This window comes from Heptranchias perlo, chromosome 3, assembly GCF_035084215.1.
Source record: "Heptranchias perlo isolate sHepPer1 chromosome 3, sHepPer1.hap1, whole genome shotgun sequence".
Classification (NCBI taxonomy): Eukaryota; Metazoa; Chordata; class Chondrichthyes; order Hexanchiformes; family Hexanchidae; genus Heptranchias; species Heptranchias perlo.
Window position 1 is genome coordinate 22,988,292 of NC_090327.1, and position 18,781 is coordinate 23,007,072.

Sequence of the window (18,781 nt, forward strand, 5' to 3'; positions counted from 1 at the left end):
ACTGCTTCTCAATAATCCAAGAGCAGTATTGTTGGACTGACAGGACTTGTCAATGTATTATTTTATATCCCCAACCCCCCCCAAATACTTTCTTCCTTGATACACGGCATCGAGCAAGAACCATTTAGATCGGACTCATTTTATTTTAAAATATAATTTGATTACCCCCTTAAAAGGCAGGTAAATTTTCCCTTCTCGAGTGCTTGAACAGCGACTCATATCAATTTAGCTTATCAATTCCAATTTCAGAAGCCAATTATGTCTAGGCTTTGTGGCTTTACAGTAGAGACAGAAGTGCTTGTAATTACTCTTGGATAGTAATCCTCCACCACCCAGCACTCTGTCTCGGAAAATAAAGCAAAACAAATCAAAACGCTTTCGAAAGAGGAAAATCAACTCAATCAAGGCTGACGATTGCTTTTGCTTCTCTTTGCAATTTTGAATTTTCAAAATCCAAGTCTTAAGTCTTAGTCCAAAATGTCACCATGCTGCAACATTTGATACCTGCCAATGTCTACAGATAAGATCTTAAATTCTGCACACCTCTGGATGATTCCTGCACCAACATTTCTCCAGCAAAGATTGCTCCGTAACTTTGTGAAGGCATTTTTGTGTCAAAGAACTACTCTTGGCAATCCTGCACCATCAACACTCATATGGTCCCGAAAACCACAGTCCCCACTCTAAAAAGAAACTCAGGAAATCCACTGAGGCTCTTCTTGAGAGCCCAAGTGGTTAATTTGTCAATTCATGATTTTCATTCTGTTACCGTGGGGAAATGTCCAATTAAATTATGCCAATTATTTTAAATAAATGCAAAGGTTGTTGCTTGGTGAATCAAAAACAAATGTTGGTGTCCTTGGAAGGGGTTAACTTCTTTGCAAAAACGATGGAGCCAGACATTATCAGTCGAACGCAGTGTTCTCAGCGTACATCAACGTCGCTTTCATGTCATTTAAAAAAAACCCTTCGGGCCCGATATTACCATGGCGGCGGGTTCGCGGCTGGGGGGCGATTGGGCGCGTGGGTAACGCACCCGGTGAAATCAGTCTGCTCCGCGCGCAATCGCAGGCTAATTGGATCCACTTATCTCTTGTTCCGGGTTCCCCGCTGCTGATCTGCGCGTCGGGCAGACTGCGCATGCGCAGTAAGATCTGTCAGCTGGAGGAGCTCTATTTAAAGGGGCAGTCCTCCACTGACTGATGCTGCAGAATGTAGGAAAAATTACAGCATGGAGCAGCCCAGAGGGAAGGCTGCTCCCAGGTTTAATGATGCCTCACTCCAGGTCTTATTGGATGGGGTGAGGAGGAGGGGGAGGACAGAGATCTTCTCCCGGGCGGGAGGGAGGAAGCGGCCTGCCTCTGCCACCAAGAAGGCCTGGCTCGAGGTGGCAGAGGAGGTCACCTGCACCACCAACATATCGCGCACCTGCATACAGTGCAGGAAGCGCTGCAATCACCTAAGTAGGTCAGCCAAAGTGAGTACACTTACTCATTCCCCTACACTCCGTCTGCCACATCACCGCCCCCACCCCACATCTCCTTCAGCACTGCTAACACTACTCTGTCACATCACCCCTCATACCCACTCAAACCTCATCCTCATCTTACCTGCACTTACTCAACTCGCCAGTACTCATCCCGCCACTACCACTCAACCCAATCCTCGTACAATCTCATGGCTCTATCTCATACTCACCCTCTCATGCATCTCTTTCACAGTCAGCCTCACTCAACCTGCCACTACCTGTGCTGCAGCCACAGGGCATGCATCACATATGTACAGTAGGCAGCGTAAGGCAAACGTGTCATGAGCATGAAGGGGATGCACAAGGGTGTTTGAGGGATTGTCATGGTTTTTACTTATATTGAATTTCTGATCAACTCACATTACATATTATATTGGCACCACTACTGCCACGTCTTTGCGAATCTTGTCTGGTTTGTGCAATAATGCCCTTTCCTGAGGATCACAATGAAGACCCACACCTGATGCCACCCATTGTGTCACTGCAGAGTGCATGTAGGTGTATTTGCAGGGCTCTTTTGTGCAGACGACTGAGAGACGTCGGCGATGTCCCCGGTGGCACCCTGGAAGGATGCGGAGGAGAAGTTGTTGAGGGCAGTGGTGACTTTGACAGCGACAGGTAAGAAGATGGTGCTCGGGCCAGCCAGGAGCAGCTCGGCATCAAGGAGGCTGCAGATGTCCACGACTACATGTCGAGTGACTCTGAGCCTCCATGTGCACTGCTGCTCAGAGAGGTCCAGGAGGCTGAGCCTCGGTCTGTGGACCCTATGACGAGGGTAGTGCCCTCTGCGTCGCTTCTCTCTCTGCGGTTGCCCTCCCTCCTGCTGTGCAGGTGGATGTGTCACAGCACTGTGTTGTGGAGCTCCACATGTCAGAGGTGGACGGTGTGTCCGGTGAGGCTGGTGATGCTGTTCGCCCTCCGAGGAGGTCATGACTGCAGCTACTGCGGCCCCCATCCAGAAGATGTACATCTGAGGGGGTCCGCAAGGTAGGTACATGTGTCTGGACACCGGGGTAAGCATGCAAGTTGGTGACTTTTATTATTAGGAGGAGGGTGGTGGAGGCCAAACTTTGTCCAAAGTGACAGAGTGGCCTCCTGCAATGAATGAGGGTCTCCCCCCCACCACCTGTCAAATGGACCTTTGCAGCTGCCACAGGCTGATGGCTGCAACACGTCCATTTGAACTGGCAGTGTTTCCCCCAGTACGGGAAATAGTCCCAGTTGTTTGTAAAACCCCAACCCTCCTAAAATATCATGTTAATCAGGTCTGTAAACGACCTGAAATACCAAGATAAATACCTTAAGTGGCATCCCGCTGGCTTTAATTGCCGGCGGGAGTCCCACATGCGGGGGCTGCGCGCGCATGTCAGCGCGTCTGTAGGAAACCCGGAAGTGAGCGGGTTAGAGCCGGGCTCACGACCCGCCCCGGGAATCCCCGATTTTCGTTGCCCCCCCGCCAGGAACGCACCCAATCGCGAGTGCTAAAATAGAGCCCTTCGTGTCAGGGAAGTTAATATTTTAGTTTGTTCATCTTATTTTTAGTTAGTCCAACATTTCCAGGTTGTTGTCATAGAGACACAAGATTAAGTTTCATTTCTTCCACTTTAGTCTTCACAGCGAAACAAAATTACTTTTGGCAAAACGTTTTCAAACCTTTTTATCTACAAATGTTGCAGATCAAATTCTAATTGTTGTTAAAGCATTCAGCGTTTATTTAAAGTGATATTTATTCAAGCAGTCGTTGGACCAAGCTATCTCCATCCGACATCTCTTTTCTGAGTTCTGTGAGGATGAACATTCAGTTCTGATAACGTACCAATTTACTTTTACAATGGATACCAAATGTGTTCGATTCTGGGACCGATCCAAAGTCTTTTGTAAGTGGCCAGCGGTGGGTAATGGCTTTCCATCTGCTGAAGTGAACCCTTTTTCTCTCAGATAGGTAAATAATCAGTCAGTGACAAACAAGTAAAATGGCTGTCAGAGAGAGGTCAGGGCCCGTTCCCCTACATCCATCTAGAGGACATAGGCCACTGTGGCTAATTCAGCTTGCTGTGCTGATCGGCCTCCAGTTAACTCTTTTAATGCACCTGACAGTGACAACTTGGTGGGGGTGTGGGCAGTCATAAGTATGACTTCATCTGATCTGGTGATATAGGCAAATTTGTTAGTGGACCAGTAGATAGTTAAAAGGTGAACGTCTTTTCCACCGATGATAGTCTTTGAGAGGCATATACCACAGGCACCTATACACCATGTCGTTCTTGGAGCAGAACAGCCGATATCGCAATGTCGCTTTTCACTACTTCGAGCAAGCATGGTTCGCCATCCTTTGGGGTTTAATTTTAATCCATTCTCTGTAATCACTTCTAACAGTTCTTTTAACAGATCGTAATTTTGTTCCATAGTCTCAGTACATAACAAAATATCATCCACATACTGTAACCATTGCCGATTTGTCAGAAAGTTCAGTCAAGATGTCCTTCAACACCTGATGAAAAACGGAGGGGGGTTGTGAAATCCCTGTGGTAAACAGGTCCAGGTATACTTTTGCTCCCGTATGTTGAAAGCCAATTTATACTGGCACTGACTGGTTAATCTGTACTACTCGGTCTATTCTGTCACACTCATTTTTGTGTTGTGCCCAACAGGTGGTTGTCTTTAGCTGTTGATCAAATTCTCTCCGTTCATGTTGGAGGCACGCCGCTAGGTCAGATTGACCTTGTACCCCTATCAACAGCCCTCTTTGTGGAGAGTCTGCACCCATTTAACACAAACACATTTTTACAATGTTCACTAGCACATTGTTCTTTCCCATCCAACTACTCCTAAGATACCGTCCTCTGTGTGGCAAGTGTTTACATCCCCTACTGGACTTCCGTCTCTGCCATCTTTCCCGTATCTCCTCCTCCTCCAAATTCCCCTAGCTCTATTGTGCTCTGAAGTTCAAATTGTTGGCCAAGTGAACCCCAAACCACGGTATGTGACGTGCCAGTATCTACTAGCAATATCTGTCCCTGACTTTCATGCTTCCACACTGGTGGGGAGGGAAATGCTGGGGAAGGGTAGAATCGGAGTGATCTAAGTGCTTCTTCAAGAATTTTACCTCCTGTCATCAGATTTTAATCTTTCCTCCAGCTCCTGTATTTTCTTTTGATAGTGGGTGTGATTTCCTGCTCCTGCTACACTATGCTGATTATCCTGGTTTTTGACTTAGGACTCCTCGTAGGGCACGACTTAACCCATCTACCTTCTTTAATCACATTTTATCCTAACCTTCCTGTTGCCGTAGTTCGGCATTACACGCTGCTAATTTTTTGGCTCTATTTGCACCTTCGGTTTGAAGGTAATCTACTGACACAGCCAAAGTCACGTTATAAGCAGTTGTATGAGCTAATTGATCCTCCACCTCTAATTTTTGTTGAGGTCTCTAATTGTTTCTTAAGTTTTATAATTTACCATAACACAACTATAGCTTTCCAATTTTCCTTTCTCACGTACTTTTGTGGGTATGATCATAACCAACTCTCCTAGCTGTTGTGCTTTTTTAATCAAGGAGATATGAGATATCTTTTATTTAATCTTTTCTGATTTTCGGTTACTTTTTCTGACCACAGCCGACCACAAGATGAAAGGGTGCTGTCAGTTTTGCTAACAGCTATCACATTTTAATACAACCAAGGTGACTATTATCAAGACACGGATGAGGGGAAGAGAAAGAGTGTGAAGACTGATAGGGTTGAATAGCCACCCATTTAAAGGGAAGCGATACAGATGATTGATAGTGGTATAAATTATAGGGCGTTCCTCAGAACAAACAAGTCGAAACATGTCAATTGACTTTCTATTGTGTAGATGCAAATGGTGTCAATCGAGAATAAAGAGTTTGACCACCTCTGTCTTATCAAACAAAGGACTTCATTTCCACATCGTTCACCTGAGGAAGGAGGTAGCCTCCGAAAGCTTGTGAATTTAAAATAAAATTGCTGGACTATAACTTGGTGTTGTAAAATTGTTTACAATAATTTAAGTAAGCAGAGACACAGCAATCTTTGTAAGGAAATAGCCACCTCAAAGCCAATTGTTTTTCAATAGTGTTTGAGTGTAACAAAGATGGTCAGTCTGTGTGTATTAAATAGGTTTCGGTAGGCGTGTCCAAAGTATGAGGAAAAGTGGCATAAAAAGACCACGCTTTTGGCTGATAGGGAATACAATACTAAAGGTGATGTCTCTACTGTACCCAAAAACAGGCTGGAATTAAAGAATGCATATCTACATTTGATTATACTCTGTTTGTTCAAACTTGATAAAGGATAGAGTTTCTTTTAATTAGAAGAAGGTTACCGTATTCTGTTTACTACACGTATTCTTTAACAATTACCTCAAAATTATCAAAATTGATGCCCTGTACAAGATAACAAGATATTGTTCTTCGATTTAGAGTTACACACAACATTAACTCCTTACACATCAATTCACACTCACCAATACTCAAACAACTTCAAATACGTCAATTCACACTCACCAATACTCAACACAACTTCAAATACATCAATTCACACTCACCAATACTCAACACAACTTCAAATACATCAATTCACACTCACTAATACTCAACACAACTTCAAATACATCAATTCACACTCACCAATACTCAACACAACTTCAAATACATCAATTCACACTCACCAATACTGGACACAACTTCAAATACGTCAATTCACACTCACCAATACTCAACACAACTTCAAATACATCAATTCACACTCACCAATACTCAAAACAACTTCAAATACGTCAAATCACACTCACCAATACTCAACACAACTTCAAATACATCAATTCACACTCACCAACACTCAACTCAACTTCAAATACATCAATTCACACTCACCAATACTCAACACAACTTCAAATACGTCAATTCACACTCACCAATACTCAACACGACTTCAAATACATCAATTCACACTCACCAATATTCAACACAACTTCAAATACATCAATTCACACTCACCAACACTCAACACAACTTCAAATACATCAATTCACACTCACCAATACTCAAACAACTTCAAATACGTCAATTCACACTCACCAATACTTAACACAACTTCAAATACATCAATTCACACTCACCAACACTCAACACAACTTCAAATACATCAATTCACACTCACCAATACTCAACACAACTTCAAATACGTCAATTCACACTCACCAATACTTAACACAACTTCAAATACATCAATTCACACTCACCAATACTCAACACAACTTCAAATACGTCAATTCACACTCAACAATACTCAACACAACTTCAAATACATCAATTCACACTCACCAATACTCAACACAACTTCAAATACATCAATTCACACTCACCAATACTCAACACAACTTCAAATACATCAATTCACACTCACCAATACTGGACACAACTTCAAATACGTCAATTCACACTCACCAATACTCAACACAACTTCAAATACATCAATTCACACTCACCAATACTCAAAACAACTTCAAATACGTCAAATCACACTCACCAATACTCAACACAACTTCAAATACATCAATTCACACTCACCAACACTCAACTCAACTTCAAATACATCAATTCACACTCACCAATACTCAACACAACTTCAAATACGTCAATTCACACTCACCAATACTCAACACGACTTCAAATACATCAATTCACACTCACCAATATTCAACACAACTTCAAATACATCAATTCACACTCACCAACACTCAACACAACTTCAAATACATCAATTCACACTCACCAATACTCAAACAACTTCAAATACGTCAATTCACACTCACCAATACTCAACACAACTTCAAATACATCAATTCACACTCACCAACACTCAACACAACTTCAAATACATCAATTCACACTCACCAATACTCAACACAACTTCAAATACGTCAATTCACACTCACCAATACTTAACACAACTTCAAATACATCAATTCACACTCACCAATACTCAACACAACTTCAAATACATCAATTCACACTCACCAATACTGGACACAACTTCAAATACGTCAATTCACACTCACCAATACTCAACACAACTTCAAATACGTCAATTCACACTCACCAATACTCAACACAACTTCAAATACATCAATTCACACTCACCAATACTCAACACAACTTCAAATACATCAATTCACACTCACCAATACTGGACACAACTTCAAATACGTCAATTCACACTCACCAATACTCAACACAACTTCAAATACGTCAATTCACACTCACCAATACTCAACACAACTTCAAATACGTCAATTCACACTCACCAATACTCAACACAACTTCAAATACATCAATTCACACTCACCAATACTCAACACAACTTCAAATACATCAATTCACACTCACCAATACTCAACACAACTTCAAATACATCAATTCACACTCACCAATATTCAAACAACTTCAAATACGTCAATTCACACTCACCAATACTCAAACAACTTCAAATACGTCAATTCACACTCACCAATACTTAACACGACTTCAAATACATCAATTCACACTCATCAATACTCAACACAACTTCAAATACGTCAATTCACACTCAACAATACTCAAACAACTTCAAATACGTCAATTCACACTCACCAATACTCAAACAACTTCAAATACGTCAATTCACACTCACCAATACTCAACACAACTTCAAATACATCAATTCACACTCACCAACACTCAACACAACTTCAAATACATCAATTCACCCTCACCAATACTCAACACAACTTCAATCAGATTAATTTTCATTCGTGATAATTCAATGTCTGGAATTTGAGACTCTCACATCTTTATAAGAACCAGAATTTTACTGTGGCCACAATAAAAGTCTGGTTTCCACAATTTGATAGGTTAGTTAACCTCAATAACTCCAATTTTAATTCAGCAATATCAAAATTAAACACAAGACAAAACAGATAACATTTTCAAAGTAGCATGTGCTTACTCAATCCCAATAAATTACATCATTTTTCATTTCGTTCTTCAGGCGCGTCTTTCCAAAAACTGTGAAAATACTGGAAATAACTCCTTTCACAGCTAAACAAAATCTTTGTTACTTTCCACAAAAAAGGAAAATACATAACAAGCATTAAAAAGAGGTCGCAGCCCACGACAACGAAAAGAAGGCACTCACAATGAGGACAGGCTTTTTGAAGAGACAGTGCACTATTCCACAAGCCATATTCTGTAGCTTGTGATCCTTTCCCTTTCTCCTTCATGATTCCATCATAGACTGCAACCCCATTCTGTACCGACTCAAAGTCTCAAGCTCACAGTCTGTGTCCTCACCCAAGCCTGGACTGGTGAAGATCCCTCCATCTTTCTTTTGTTCTTCTTTCTTCACCTTTCAACCTACCCATCCGAATTTCAACTTCCTCTCTCAACCGCCCTAATTCCTGTGGCTGAAACAACAAGACTTCCATTTTCCAATCCTCCTCTTTAATTTCCTTCTCCCTTATCAGTTTCTTCAACCTAGTCTCTACCTCACAAAAAGTCTGACAGAAGTTCCTATTGTAACTCCTTGTCCTCCTGAACAATTTTTTTCCGATTTTCTCAAGGGCATGCATGACCCTAATTTTGACTTCTCCATGTATGTGTGGATTGTCGAGCATAAACCATCTTGCCATGGTGTATTCTCTCACGGGCTTGAGGTATGGCTACCTCACTCGGTCACAACCACTTATTCCTCCTTCACATCTTAATTGGAATACAATCAATCTCTTAACACTAGCTACTCCAAACCTTTAAAACTTGAGCCGACCCAGAGATGCCATTTGTTGGCAGATTTCTCCCATTACTGTCGCAACTATGGATTGTTAATCCTTCAACAATAATTTCCGCTTGATTCTAGCTGAAGTGTTTATAAAATAGTAAGTTTAATCGATGGATTTACACAACATTGCACTACAGTTGCCTTCAACATTACATTCAACCAGTATTATAGTTATAATAGAACTGTCTACAGATTACATTAATGACAAGCAATCAATACAACCTGATCTGTCCGTGAATTCAGGATGATCAGACATGCCGACTGCCTGCGGCAATGGACTTCCGACCATCCCCTCTTGAGAGCTCTAATTTTTGGGAGGGAGCATGCCCTATCTTTATACTATGTGGCTGTGTTGTTCTATACATAAGCACAGCTGGTCTTATCTCATGGTCGTAAACTGACCCACTTTGCTGACTCTCAGAAACCACCAAGGATTGTTTATACTACCTGCTGCATAAACAGTTTGTTCCATATCAGCCTTGAACATGGCTCCTGCAATGTTTCTTGTTTTCATAGCTATCAGGTCTTAGTATGTGGTTTCTTTAGCAGCCACCTCTCTTGTTTTGGCGTAAACCACTGTCTGCGTTAGCATCTAGAAACAGGCCATCTCTTGACCTTTGGGTGTTTAGTTCTGAAGTTGCAGCAGAATTATCTCTTACAGACTGTCTTTCACACATTCACTACTGGATTGTGTTGACTGCTGCTCTCCATCAATAGAAACAGTTTTAAAAAAAAATGTTTTAAAAGGCAACGCAATTAAATAAAAACAGTAAATGCTGGAAATGTGGAGCTGGTCAGTCAGTATCTGAAGGAGAAAGCTAGGTTAATATTTCAAATGGGACCCCTTCATCAGAACGGTTCACCCCCCTTTTCTTTTACAGAATACTGACTGACCTATTTTGCATGTCCAGCATTTTCTGTTTTGAATTCAAATTTCCAGCACTTCATTATATAGTAAACATAATTAAATATATTTGTTGCACAAATAAGATAGCCCATGGTGAATTTGTCATTTGTTTAGTTGGTAAGTTCACTGGATATGAAAACACATCACCATTAGTTAAGCTTGATAAAATTAGCATTTACTGTCTTCCAGTCCTTACTTTAAACCATTTAGTACTCTAATTGGCAGTTTACACCAATTAAAGCTCTTTAAGGGTAAATTCACTGATCCTGCACTCTCAGCAAGGAACAGCCCTCAAAGTGAATGCGGGTTGGAATTAGGGCTGAAACACTGAAGTACTCTGACTTCATTCCCTTCAACTGAAGCTCCCTGCCAAGAGAGCAGAATCGCTCCTACAGTTTTGAACAGTTGTAGGGAACAATCAACAAACAGGATCCAGGATCTTTACCTCATTAAAAAAGAACACATTTTCTGGTCATCATCACAATGCTGTTTGTGGAACCTTTCTGTGCGCAAATTGGCTGCCACATTTCCTACAATACAACAGTGACTACACTTCAAAAAAAAAGTTCTTCATTGGCTGTAAAGCACTTTGGGATGTCCTGCGATTGTGAAAGACGCTGGGGGTTTTATTGGATAATCCCCAAAACCGAGTGGGGGGGGGGATCGCGGTACACAATTAACCCGTGCCTGGTCGTTGAGATGAGGGCAACACACAACATTCATGCTGCCTGGTGATTTATCTGATTGCTGCAAGCAGCCAGACCTGGCTGCACTGTTGAGTAGCTGCTCGCCAGCAAAGTGGCTAGTACCACTTAAAGGCAGCCTGCACCTCTTAAAGGCAGCCTGCACCTCTTAAAGGCAGCCTGCACCTCTTACTTGCAAAATATAAGATACAGGTCCGCACAGAGTCTGAACGGAGGTCAAACATCGGATACATAAAACACAGATGCAGGTCCCATCCCTAGTTACAAACTGTTGAGTTATGTTAAATCATTGAATGTTAAAGGTTCCGCACCATTAAATCCCACATCCTCCAATCCGCATGCCAGACCTCACCAATCTGCCGATCTGAGTTTACCAAATCTGCGAGAGACCGTGCACCAAGGTTCTCTGAGGCCTTGGTGCAAGAGGTGGACAGAAGGAGGGGCATCTTATATCCACAGGACGGCAAGAGTCTCTCCAGACATATGCTCAAGAGGCAGTAGGGGATGAAGTCAATGCCAGGCGCATAGCAGCATAAACATGGATGCAATGCAGGAAGAAGTTCAATGCTTTGACATGAGTGGTCAAGGTGAGTGAGGTCAACTGTCAAGTGCCATCTCCTACCAACTGCACCACTAGCCACATCCACTGCTCCACACACTACACCCCCATCGCTCACATACCAACAAACTCGTTCAATCAGTACTCAACTCTTCCAATCAGATGCTTCCTCTCACCCTCACACATTACCAGTGTTGCAAGCAGCACACCTACAACTCATAGGTCACAAACACTAGCAGCTATCCAACCATGACAGGTACATCACCCAAACATCCTGCAGGACACTCATTGAAAAACGTCCCGCTTTCTTGCAGGAGAAGGTGGTGCATAACAGGAGGCAGTAAATGCCAGTGGCTCCATGGAACATGAACCTGATGTTCTCTCTCAGGATGTCAGCATTCCTATCCCACCCCTGCCACTCTGCCAGTGCCCTTACTGTTGCCAGTCAGCTAGCCAGACCACTCCCTGTAGAGTATTGTAACTATATTATAGGAACATAAGAAGATAGGAACAGGAGGAGGCCATTTAGCCCCTCTAGTCTGTTCCGCCATTCAATGAGATCATGGTTGATCTGTGACCTAACTCCATGTACTCACCTTAGCAACTTAGCCCCATATCCCTTAATACCTTTGGTTAACAAAAACCTATCAATCTCAAATTTAAAATTAACAATTGAGCTAGCATCGACTGTCATTTGCAGAAGAGCGTTTCAAACTTTTACCACCCTTTGCGTGTAGAAGCATTTCCTAAATTCAATCCTGCAAGTTCTGGCTCCAATTTTTAGGCTATGTCCCCTAGTCCTAGTATTCAAGTTTAGGAGACCTCATAAACAGCTACAAATGCATCAGCAGCCAGAAGCAATAATCCAGCAACTAACCTGTAACTCCTGCATGATAAATGGTGCATTGAGTTCCAAAATCGCATCTGTCCCTTGCACACTGATCTACCGCATATTCTCGAAACTTTACATGGTGCTGGCATTCGTTAATAGCGTGTGCGCAAAAGCCTTTACCAAGATGGCTTCCAGTGCACGTCATGTTAGAAGTCTGCTTGCGCATTCCCAACACCATTTTGGGTCCTTAGAAGGCCGCGTAGCACCTACAAAATGGGCGCTACATGGCCCAATTTACAGCCCACTATATAAATGCAAGTCTTTCTTCTTTCTTTCTCATGGCAGCTATCATTATTGTAATGACCTTACCCCACTCTTTATAGCTCATACTTTCTGACAACATCAACAACAATTACAGAGCTATATTCTTACTGCATAAAATTTATTGTGACATATCAATAATATGCTATTATCTGGTCACTAGTTTGGCTCCGGAGCAAATTGACTGAATTGCTATGCTTTCCATCAAATGATTCTTAAGTGGAATCATTGGGCCCAACATGGTCAGCGCAGTCGCAGCACGCCAGAGGCCCGAGGTCGAGGTTCGTCTGAAACTGGGCCTCGGGCCACATCTGAATAATCCTGGTGAGCTGCGCCTCTTTACCCAGCTCGCCGGTTTCATCTGGACCAATTTGGATCAGCTACAACACGGACAGCCGCAATCAGGTAGGTCCGGGGGTGTGGGGGGAGGAGAACAGGAGGTTGGGGTGAACACGAGCCAGCAGCGGCCCACAGAATTGCTGTGGATCCAGGAAGAGGACTCCTGCTCTTCATAGCTCCACAGTAAGCTAAGCTAAAAAGAAAAAATATACCCTTTTGGTGGGCCCCAGCAGTCCCTTTAAGGACCACTGGTTAAGCCAGAGAGGGGGTCTTCAAACAGGTTTTAGACCCCTCATTTTTTATAAGGAACCAAACTCATGTTTAAGTTGGCCGTCAAGGACATTTGACTACCACCTGAGCTAACATGGCATTGGGCATTTTTCAGGCGTGAAATTGGATTGTTTTACGCCTGAGTAATGGGTGAAATGAGGTCTAATTTTGTCCCCATTCTCTCGATTTCCAGTGTGAATTTAGAGCAGAGGTTTCAACATTTCTAGAGCCTTCAATAGACTATGGCATCCCGGCTTTGATGGGAAGCTGCCCTCTTTGGTATAACTAGTGAGCAGCACATCTTCTTCAGATGACACAAACATCAGGACATGATAAATGGATGCTCCTTTTCTTTGTGAACACCTACACAAGACCCAATGATTCTTGAGCTAACTGTATCTTTATCAATGACCAAGTGAATGCCATCTAAAGTAATGTTCTCCTCACTGATGACATCACTATTTACATCATGTCCAACTTTCAGAAAAACAGCCACAAATCATTGCAGACAGTTATAAACAGAATTGGACAGTCGGTCGATAAATGGTGTGTTATCTTCAGTCAGTAACTCTTGAGAAAAATTGTTTGTGGCCTTTCCATTCCTATAAGGACTGATAACTCTCTCAAAGACAAATATTTAGATTGCTGGTTTGGGTACCTGGGCAGCTTTGCGAGGCTTTGCTTTAGTAAGCTATTAGGCCTGCTGCAGGATTATCTGTACTCCTGAATTGCCAAATATTCTATGACAAGCTTCAGCGTGGATAACCATTCATGAAAAACTACATGGATCTGACTAATAGACTCCTCCATTTTTCTCCTAGACTTTCCAGCATTTATCCCACAACTCACACAGATGATCCTATTAAGATACCAATCTTCCTTTGAAAATAGTCCTGTGAGGTCTGAATTAATAGACAGTGCAGCAGAGGCAGGAACTGTTCTGTGCCCCTGACCAACAGGAGCCTCGCCTAAAACAACCAATACTATTTGCTCATCCCCTAGCTTCCCTCTCCTGACCGCAATCGTCTAACCCCACAACCCCACCACTGGCCTGACTGCCGGGGAATGTTCTTGCAGGTCCCAGGCCGCGACCTCCTGCCGCGCTCACCCAAACCCCCCCCCACCACCCCAGGCCGACGTCACTGATGACGGGTTCGGGTGGGAGTTGGGCCTGGCCTATTTAAATGGTCCCCAGGAGTCAAAATGGCCTGGGTATCATATTAGCGAGCGGGGGGATGCGTTAGGCTCACCCAGCTGTCCCCACGCCCCAGTTAAAATCGAGCTAAAGAATCTATGCGCGATAATTTATATGTAAGGAATGTCAAATTTATAGCAACAATTTTAAATAATTGCATAGAAAGTAACCTTCGGGTCCAACAAAGATAATTCCAAACCTACCTTTGCTGGGCCCATGGAACTGATCGGAACCCTCAAAGCGCACGCTCCAACCAGTTCCAACTTAAAATGGCAATCGAGGTCTTATTTATGCCATAGCACCCCAATTTGCATATTAAAAGGGGCCTACCACCCGAAACAGGCAGTAACTTTAGACGTCCGGTGGTAAGCCCCTTTCAATTTGGCGGTAAGGCTACCAATCACATTTTGAGGCTGCCACCACCCCATTAACGCCTGGCACAAATCGACCCCTTCGTGTGCGGGTTGAGGTATGATGACGTGGGTAGCTCAGCACCAGTATCTCAAATATGTCCCAAACCAATACAAACTGCAGTGCCCTTTGTTGTAGGTCACCTTCCCTCAGCCTTATACAGCCATAGTCAATGTGCTCATTGTGTAATGATAAAATACTCTAGCAGTTATGCTCAGATTTGCTCTCGCAGTTTATGCTTTTATCTGAACCCTTTTGGTTGGTATACAGCCTTGTAACTCCTTCTTCCGTGAACAACTTTATTATTGCACCTCAATGACATCTCAGTAAATGATAAGAAAATGCACTACAGCACATTTAACAAGATGTAGTGAAATGTCAGATTTGACCTGGTATTTTACAGGTCATGTCCTCTGTTTTCCTGGCTGTTCACTACATTCACTTTCCTTCTCAACAGGAGTAGGATTGTTTGTGCTGAAGTCATACAATTCTTCAGTGTTCTTGACTTTTTTCTTTTCATGTAAGGCGGCTTCATAAGCTTGTCCTAATAATTATTTAACGAAAGCACATTATATAGTCGTGTTTGTTAAAAGTAGCACTGGTTATTTTTTACTGAAATGGGATCCTTTTAGGTAGCATGGTAGGGCTTCGGGTAGGAAAACAATAGAAAATATGCTGATATTCAGTTCTTGCAAACTACCGCCCCCTCAAAAACCTCCCTTTCCTCTTGATTGTATCGTTGCCTCCCAAATCCATGCCTATCTTCTCTGTAACTCCACGTTTGAATCTCTGTCATCAGGTTACTGTCCCTACCACAACACTGAAACAGCATTAACCAAAGTCACAAGTAACATCTTCTGTGGTGGTGATCGTGGTTGTTTTTCGGACTGGAGGAAGGTGTACAGTGGTGCTCCCCAATACCACTGTTTTTTTATATATCTATTAATGACTTAGACTTGGGTGTGCAGGGCACAATTTCAAAATTTGCAGATGACACAAAATTTGGAAGTGTAGTGAATATTGAGGAGGATAGTGATAGACTTCAAGAGGACATGGACAGGTTGGTGGAATGGGCAGACACAGGGCAGATGAAATTTAACGCAGAGAAGTGTGAAATTATATATTTAGGCAGGAAGAATGAGGAGAGGCAATATAAACTAAATGGTAGAATTCTAAAGGGGGTGCAGGAACAGAGAGACCTGGGGTTATACGTGCACAAATCTTTGAAGTTGGCAATTCAGGTTAAAAATGCATACAGGATCCTGGGTTTTATAATTAAAGGCTATGGGCTCTAAATTGGGCCGTGTAGCGCCCATTGTGTTGGAGGGAGAAAATGCGTGCAATCAATGTGCAACGCTGATTTAAAGTGATACACACCATGTTGGACCTTAACGCTCAACTCAACGCACAGTCTTATCCCCGACCACCTAAACGTGTCTTACAGTACCTGAAGGACCCCACCACCAGCGCTATTTAAAGGGGCCATGCAGGTGTTGCAGGTTAGTTGCTGGATTTTTGCTACTGGCTGCTGGAGGATAGAAAGTGTTTTTTGAAGCTCCCTGTTCTTATTGAGAGTTCCTACAGTACTTTTGCAAGTGCTTTGGCAGGTACTGCCTTACGGGTCAGAAAGTTACAATCGTGGTTGAACAACATTCCTGCCAACCATGGGCGGTCTGCTAGGGCTTCCGCTGGGCATTGAGCATGACTGGGAGCATGCAGAGAGGCCACACATAGCAGGTCAAGCTGCATGGAGACGGAGGATGAGGAGACGCAGGGCATTGAGCAGGAGGCTCTACCCAATGAGGGCCTTCCGGGATCAAGACTCTAACCTCAACATGACCGAGGGGGATTGCATCCAATGCCTGAGGTTCACCAAGGAAGCTGTCACCGAGATCCGTCAACTGGTGCAGCCACAACTGCAGCCTCAGAGCAGGGCGAGGACAGCATTGCCTGTGGCTGTGAAGGTCGCCGTGGCACTGAATTTCTACGGCGCAGGAGCATTTCAGGCCTCTGCTGGCGACATGTGCAACATCTCGCAGTATGCAGTGCACTACTGCATAAGAGAGGTCACAGACGCACTGTACCACATAAGGAACAGGTTCATCACCTTCCCTCTCAACAGAGACAAGCAGAACGAGCGAGCATGGGGGTTTGCCCACATTGCTGACTTCCCCATGTTGCAGGGTGCCATTTTCTGCACACATATTGCCCTGCGTGCCCTGCACATCAACTCAGCCGTCCTCATCTACCGAAAGGGCTTCCACTCCCTCAATGTGCAGCTGGTGTGCGACCGCACGCATTGAATCATGGGGGTCGATGCCCGCTACCTTGGGAGCAGTCATGATGCCTTCTTCATAGGCCAGTCCAACGTGCCAGCTATCTTTCACCCGACTCGGCAAGTCAAAGGCCGGTTACTGGGTGACAAGGGCTACCCCTCACACCGTGGCTCATGATACCGGTCGGGAGCCCGCGCACACGTGCACAGCAGGCCTATAATAAGAGCCATGCTGTCACACGCAACGTCGTGGAGCACACCACAGGCCTCTTCAAACAATGTTTCCACTGCCTGGACCAGTCTGGAGGAGCCCTGCAGTACTTTCTTGAGTGGGTGGGCAGATTTGTGGTGATATGCTGCATGCTGCACAACCTCGCCATCATGAGGGACCAGCCTTTGCCACCAATGATTGCAGAAGACCCTGAGCCAGAGGTGGACGAGGAGGAGGCAGAGGAGACGAGATGGAGGAGCAGGAGGAGGAAGAGGCTGAGGAGGAGCAGAAGGAGGGGTTGGAGCCGGAAGAGGAAGTGGAGGAAGATGCAAGGGTGCAACAGGAACCACATACCTTGTCTGCATGGGCTCTGCGTGCTCGCCTGATCTGTGCCCGCTATCAATAATCTGAACTACATCCCCCAACTCACCAACAGTCCTACACTCCCCACCTTTACACTCACACCAGACAATCAAATCGCCCTCCATCTGATTACACATTGGTGTTCCTCTCAACTCATTGCATAAATAAAAACCACCACCAAATTCAAAATCAAAGTCTCATTTATCAATGAATAAATGAAATTATGCAAACATAACAGAACTACTCACCCTTGTGCATTCCCTTAGTGCCTATTGTTCGTGTGCCTTTACCTTTCCTAGTGCTCCTACAAGGTGCTTCCCCAGTGGATGGAGCATGGGTGGTGGGAGGCTGCTATTTTGTCATAATGTGTTGCGTATGAATTAAATTTTATAAAAATAAAACCAATCTCTCCTTTTATTTAAAGCCCGGCACATCGTCATCCAGTTAATTTTTAGCTTCCTTCTTCATGATCTTCTTGGAGGACAGCAGGTCCAACTGCTATGGCGTCACTGCCACTCTCCCGGGGCGGTGCCTCATCAATCAGGGTGATCGGCTGGAGAACAGATTGCTGGAGTCCAGTGATGCCCTGGAAGCCCCGTTCCACAGTGGTCCCCAGACCCACAATAGCAGCAGTCTCAGCTTCCAAGACAGCAGTCTGAGCTGCAAATGCAGCAGTCAGACCTTGGATGGCAGATGTTTGTGCTGCAATGGAAGCCGTGACATCAGTCATCAGATGCTGCATCATGGTGGGTTCCACAGGTGCACTGATGGAGGTGACCACCCGTTCCACGTTGGAAAGCCCTGTGCCAAGTTGGAGCTGGACTCCTCCATGCCCCTTCTCATTGTGCGCAGTCTTTCTGGCAGGTTTTCCAGTGCCCCAAGCATTTAGTGGTGTACGCCCATCAGCCGTCTTCTGTAGCCTGGCTCATCAAAGTCCTCATCTGACTCCTCTGCAGCAAAACTAGTGATCGACCCCTCCTTCCGGCGAGCTGGAGCCTTTGGTATCCGTTCCCACAGCCCCGGCTCCTGCG

General features: G+C 44.0%; 1 long non-coding RNA gene across 1 annotated transcript in view; it reads right to left on the bottom strand.

The window, feature by feature from the left end:
- LOC137311224 (uncharacterized) overlaps positions 1–9,671 on the bottom strand; it is a 49,630-nt gene extending 39,959 nt beyond the window's left edge. Inside the window, exon 1 of the long non-coding RNA XR_010960273.1 lies at positions 8,725–9,671. This is a non-coding gene — a long non-coding RNA (uncharacterized lncRNA). The remainder of the gene's footprint in view (positions 1–8,724) is intronic.
- Positions 9,672–18,781: the final 9,110 nt, after the last annotated feature.